The sequence below is a fragment of the Heterodontus francisci genome, chromosome 29 (genome assembly GCF_036365525.1).
Source record: "Heterodontus francisci isolate sHetFra1 chromosome 29, sHetFra1.hap1, whole genome shotgun sequence".
NCBI classification, from domain to species: Eukaryota; Metazoa; Chordata; class Chondrichthyes; order Heterodontiformes; family Heterodontidae; genus Heterodontus; species Heterodontus francisci.
Genome location: NC_090399.1, coordinates 53,562,664 through 53,569,076, shown reverse-complemented (window position 1 = coordinate 53,569,076; position 6,413 = coordinate 53,562,664).

Here is a 6,413-nt window from a genome sequence, read left to right as displayed (position 1 = left end):
GTTGACAGGGCCTTCGACCGTGCCCAGCCCATTTCCTGCACCTCTACCCTCACCCCTTCCCCTCCCTCCCAGAACCGTGACAGGGTTCCCCTTGTCCTCGCTTTCCACCCCACCAGCCTCCATATCCAGAGGATCATCTTCCACTGTCTCCAGCATGATACCACTACTAAACACATCTTCCGCTCCCCTGTCAGCATTCCGAAGGGTTCATTCCCTCGGCCACACCCTGGTCCACTCCTCCATTACCCCCGACACCTCGTCCCCTTCCCACGGCATCTTCCCCTGCATTCACAGGAGGTGTAATATCTGCCCTTTTACCTCCTCTCTCCTCACAATACAGGGTCCCAAACACTCCCTTCAGGTGATGCAGCGATTTACTTGTACTTCTTTCAATGTAGTATATTGTATTTGCTGCTCACAATGTGGTCCCCTCTACATTGGGGAGACCAAACACAAATTAGATGACTGCTTTGTGGAACACCTCTGCTCAGTCCGAAAACATGACCCCGAGCTTCCTGTCGCTTGCCATTTCAACACATCCCCCCCAGCTCTCATGCCAACATTTCTGTCTTTGGCCTGCTCCAGTGTTCCAGTGAATATCAAAGCAAGCTCAAGAAGCAGCATCTGATCTTTCAATTAGACATTCTACAGCCTCGCGGACTGAACATTGAATTTAATAACTTCAGAGCATGACTGGCCTCTTTATAATATTTTATTTTTTAACCATTTAGGTTAATGCTTTTCATGCAGTCAGAACTGCTCATTATTCTGCTATTAACACTCTCTCTGGATTAATGCTTTGTCTTTCACCACAAGAATTAACACACACTTTGCCTTTATTCCAGCACAGGATTGTTATTTAATCTGTCCTGCCCTATCAAACACCTTCCCCTTTTGTTCTCTCCCCCTCATTCCCATTCCTCTCCCCTTCACTTGCTTAACATCTAATTCTTTTCTAACCTTTGCCAGTTCTCTTGAAAGGACACAGACCTGAAATGTTAATTTTGCTTTTCTCTCCACAGATGCTGCCAGACCTACTGAGCATTTCCAGCGCATTTAGTTTTTGTGTCTAAAACTGACAATGCTATTTCTGTAAAGAGAGAGAGGCAGAGAGACCAGGTTTAAAACTGACAGTGCTGTATCTATAGAGAGAGAGAGAGAGAGAGACCAGGTTTAAAACTGACAGTGCTGTATCTGTAGAGAGAGAGAGAGAGAGAGACCAGGTTTAAAACTGACAGTGCTGTATCTATAGAGAGAGAGAGAGAGAGACCAGGTTTAAAACTGACAGTGCTGTATCTATAGAGAGAGAGAGAGAGAGAGACCAGGTTTAAAACTGACAGTGCTGTATCTATAGAGAGAGAGAGAGAGAGACCAGGTTTAAAACTGACAGTGCTGTATCTATAGAGAGAGAGAGAGAGAGAGACCAGGTTTAAAACTGACAGTGCTGTATCTGTAGAGAGAGAGAGAGAGAGAGACCAGATTTAAAACTGACAGTGCTGTATCTATAGAGAGAGAGAGAGAGAGACCAGGTTTAAAACTGACAGTGCTGTATCTATAGAGAGAGAGAGAGAGAGAGACCAGGTTTAAAACTGACAGTGCTGTATCTATAGAGAGAGAGAGAGAGAGACCAGGTTTAAAACTGACAGTGCTGTATCTATAGAGAGAGAGAGAGAGAGAGACCAGGTTTAAAACTGACAGTGCTGTATCTATAGAGAGAGAGAGAGAGAGAGACCAGGTTTAAAACTGACAGTGCTGTATCTATAGAGAGAGAGAGAGAGAGAGACCAGGTTTAAAACTGACAGTGCTGTATCTATAGAGAGAGAGAGAGAGAGAGAGACCAGGTTTAAAACTGACAGTGCTGTATCTGTAAAGAGAGAGAGGCAGAGAGACCAGGTTTAAAACTGACAGTGCTGTATCTATAGAGAGAGAGAGAGAGAGAGACCAGGCCTAAAACTGACAGTGCTAAATCTGTAGAGAGAGAGAGAGACCAGGCCTAAAACTGACAGTGTTTTATCTGTAGAGAGAGAGAGACCAGGCCTAAAACTGACAGTCTTGAATGTGTGGAGAGAGAGAGAGAAATAGAGACCAGGCCTAAAACTGACAGTGCTAAATCTGTAGAGAGAGAGAGAGAAAAAGAGACCAGGCCTAAAACTGACAGTGCTAAATCTGTCGAGAGAGAGAGAGAGACCAGGCCTAAAATTGACAGTGCTGTATCTGGAGAGAGAGAGAGAGAGAGAGAGAGAGCAGGCTTAAAACTAACAGTGCTGTATCTGTAGAGAGAGACCAGGCCTAAAACCAACAGTGCTGTATCTGGAGAGAGAGAGAGAGAGACCAGGCCTAAAATTGACAGTGCTGTATCTGGAGAGAGAGAGAGAGACCAGGCCTAAAACCAACAGTGCTGTATCTGGAGAGAGAGAGAGAGAGAGACACCAGGTCTAAAACTGACAGTGCTGTATCTGTAGAGAGAGAAATAGAGACCAGGCCTAAAACTGACAGTGCTGTATCTGCAGAGAGAGAGAGAGAGAGAGAGACCAGGTCTAAAACTGACAGTGCTGTATCTGTAGAGAGAGAAATAGAGACCAGGCCTAAAACTGACAGTGCTGTATCTGCAGAGAGAGAGAGAGAGAGACTAGGCCTAAAACTGACAGTGCTGTATCTGTAGAGAGAGAGAGAGAGAGAGAGAGAGACCAGGCCTAAAACTGACAGTGCTGTATCTGTAGAGAGAGAGAGAGAGAGAGAGACCAGGCCTAAAACTGACAGTGCTGTATCTGCAGAGAGAGAGACCAGGCCTAAAACTGACAGTGCTGTATCTGCAGAGAGAGAGAGAGAGAGACTAGGCCTAAAACTGACAGTGCTGTATCTGTAGAGAGAGAGAGAGAGAGAGACCAGGCCTAAAACTGACAGGGCTGTATCTGTAGAGAGAGAGAGACCAGGCCTAAAACTGACAGTCTTGCATGTGTGGAGAGTGTAACTGAGTTAATGTTTCAGCTGTGTGATCTTTCATCAGAACTATGAAAAGAGACAGGCAGCTGACATAAAAGGGAATCCCAAAGTCTTCTACAGGTACATAAATAATAAAAGGGTGGTAAAGGGAGGCATGGGGACAATTAGGAACCAAAAAGGGGATCTACACATGGAGGCAGTAGGCATTGCTGAGGTATGAAATGCATACTTTGCAACTCTGTTTATCAAGGAAGAAGATGCTACCCTGGTCACCATGAAAGAGGAGGCAATTAGTACACTAGAAGGATTTAAAATTGATAAGGAGGAGGTATTGGATAGGCTGTCTATATGTAAAGTTGATAAGGCAACAGGACCGGATGGGATGCATCCAAGGATACTGAGTGAAGTGAGAGTGGAAATTGTGGAGGCACTGGCCATAATTTTCCAGTCTTCCTTAGACTTGGGTGGCACCAGAGGACTAGAAAATTGCAAATGTTACACTCTTATTCATAGTGTGTGAAGGTAAGGTAAGCAACTACAGGTCAGTTAGTTTAACGTCAGCGGTGGGGAAACCATAATTTGGAACAAAATTAGTAGTCACTTGGACAAATGCGAGTCAACTGAGGAAAGCATGGTGAAAGATTGGTGAAGAAAATAGTGTTTAACTAATTTGCTGGAGTTTTTTTGAAGAGGTAGCAGAGAGGGTTGATGAGGGTAATGGTGTTGATGTGGTGTACATGGACTTATAAAAGGCAATTGATACAGTGCCTCATGATGGACTTGTGAGCAAATTATTAGCTCATGGAATAAAGGGGACAGTAGTAATATGGATAAAAAAATTGGCTGAGTGATAGGAAACAAAGAGTAGTGGTTATTGGACTATTATGGACTGGAAGAAGGTTTGTAGTGGAGTTCCCCAGGGGTCAGTGTTGGGACCTTTGATCTTACTGATATATATTAATGGCTTAAACCTTGGTGCAAAGGGCACAATTCAAAATTCAATATGAATCTTGGAAGTGTTGTGAACTGTGAGGAAGATAGTGTAGAACATAAAGTATGGAATTTCAAAAGGACATAGACAAGTTGGTGGAATGGGTGGACAAGTGGCAGGTGAAATTTAATGCGGAAAAGTATGAAGTGATTCAATTTGGTAGGACGAATGTGGAGAGACAATAGAAAATAAAGGGTGCAATTCTAAAGGAGGTGCAGGAGCAGAGGGACCCCGGGGTATATGTGCATAAGTCATTGAAGATGGCAGGACAGGTTGAGAGTGCGGTTAATAAAGCATACAGTATCCTGGGCTTTAATAACGTGGGCATAGATTGCAAGAGCAAGGAGTTTATGTTAAACTTCTATAAAACACTGGTCCAGTCTCAACTAGAGTATTGCGTCCAGTTCTGGGCACTGCACTTTAGGAAAGATGTGAAGGTATTGGAGAGAGTGCAGAAAAGAATCATCAGAATCATTCCGGGGATGAGGACCTTCTTTCACAAAGATAGATTGGAGAAGTTGGGACTGTGTTCCTTGAAGAAAAGAAGGCTGAGAGGAGATTTGATAGAAGTATTCAAAATCATGAGGGGTCTGACAGAGTAGATAGAGCAAAACTGTTCCCACTTGTGAAAGGATCGAGAACAAGAGGGCGCAGATTTAAAGTATTTGGTAAGAGAAGCAAAAGTGACATGAGGAAAAACTTTTTCATGCAGTGAGTGGTTAAGATCTAGAATGCGCTGCCTGCGAACGTTGTGGAGGTATACAGTCATCGAGTTATATAGCACAGAAAGAGGCCCTTCGGCCCATCGTGTCTTTGCCAGCCATCAAGCAACTAACTATTCTCGTCCCATTTTCCAGCACTTGGCCCATATCCTTGTATGCAATAGCGTTTCAAGTGCTCATCTAAATACTTCTTAAATGTTGTGTGGCAGGTTCAATTGAAGCACTCAAAAGGGAATTAGATAGTTATATGAAAAGGAAGAATGTGCAGGGTTGTGGAGAGAAGGTCGGAGAATGGCACTAAGTGAATTGTTCACTCAGACAGCCGGTGCAGACACGATGAGCTGAACAACCTCCTTCTGTGCTGTAACAATTCTGTGATTCTGTGAATTTCTAACCTCACTGCCTCAACAACCTAGGATGGATCTGCACTGGGTGACTTAACCACTTTAAGTACTGCCAGCCCTTTCTAGTACATCACCTTTATCTATTTCATCCCAGTATCCCAATAACCACCTGATTTACCACAGCTTTGGCAATGTCTTCTTGCTTGCTAATCGCCAAAGCAAAGCACACGTTTGGTACCTCAGCCATGCCTTCTGTCTCCACCAATAGTTGTACATTTTGGTCCTGAATTGTTCCCCACAGTCTTCTGACAGCCCCTTTACAGTTCATGTGCCTGGAGAAGATCTTTGGATTCCCTTTTATGTTAGTCACCAATCTATTCTCATTTCATCCTTCACTTTTTCTCTGTACTTTAAAAAAAATAAATCTGATTCTCCCTTATATTAACAAGCACGCATCTGTCATATGCTCCCTTTTTCTCATTCATTCAACTCTAATTCCATTGTCATCCAGCAAACTCTGGTTTTGGTTGCCCTCCCTTCCCCTTTGTGAGAATGAACCGAGACTGTATCCAACCCATCACCTCTTTAAAGGCAGTCTATTGCTCCATGACATTTCTACCTGACAGTCTTTGCCTCCAATTTACCTGGGCCAGATCCTTCTTCAATTTGCTGAAATTAGCCTGCTCAAGTTAGATATTTTTATTATAGATTGCTTCTTGTCCTTCTCTAGCCAATCAAAACCTTTTAATGCGATGATCGCTCTTCCCAAGATGGTCCCCAAAATGTGCCATTCCCCAGGACTATATCCAGCATTGCCTCCTTCCTCATTGGGCAAGAAACATATTGATCAAGAAAGTTCTCCTGCAAGCACTTCAGAAATTCTTCCCCCATTCTGTCCCATCTAAACCAACATTAATTGATTACTCAAGCTCAAAAAGAACCACAGATACCAAACACAAAGAACTACAATATTAGACATCTAGACACCTAACCCAGAATACTCAGGTTATGCTGCTCCTATCATTTTGAGTTGGCTGAGAAATCATCTTCCTCCTCTTCACTGAGTGCCTCTTATTCTCAGTTTATACTGTTTTTAAGCTTTGTTTTTGTAAAGAATTCCCTAATGTATACCTTTTGAGAGTCAAACCAGTTACAACTGTTTAATCAGTTTTTACTTCATAGCATATACCATCTAATCTAGTAACCACTTCCAGTTAATTGCCTGTTAACTCCACTGACCTTCCAGTTTCTTTTTAGTTGCAAGTTACAAGGCCAAGCTAAATTCCAATCTGAGGACGACTTACTTAACACCTACCAATGAATTCCTCCACCACCAAATTCTCAGCTTCCACTGGTTGTGATCCATCTCAATTTTGATTCAGTCAACTCCAATCTCCCCAGCTCTGTTCCCCC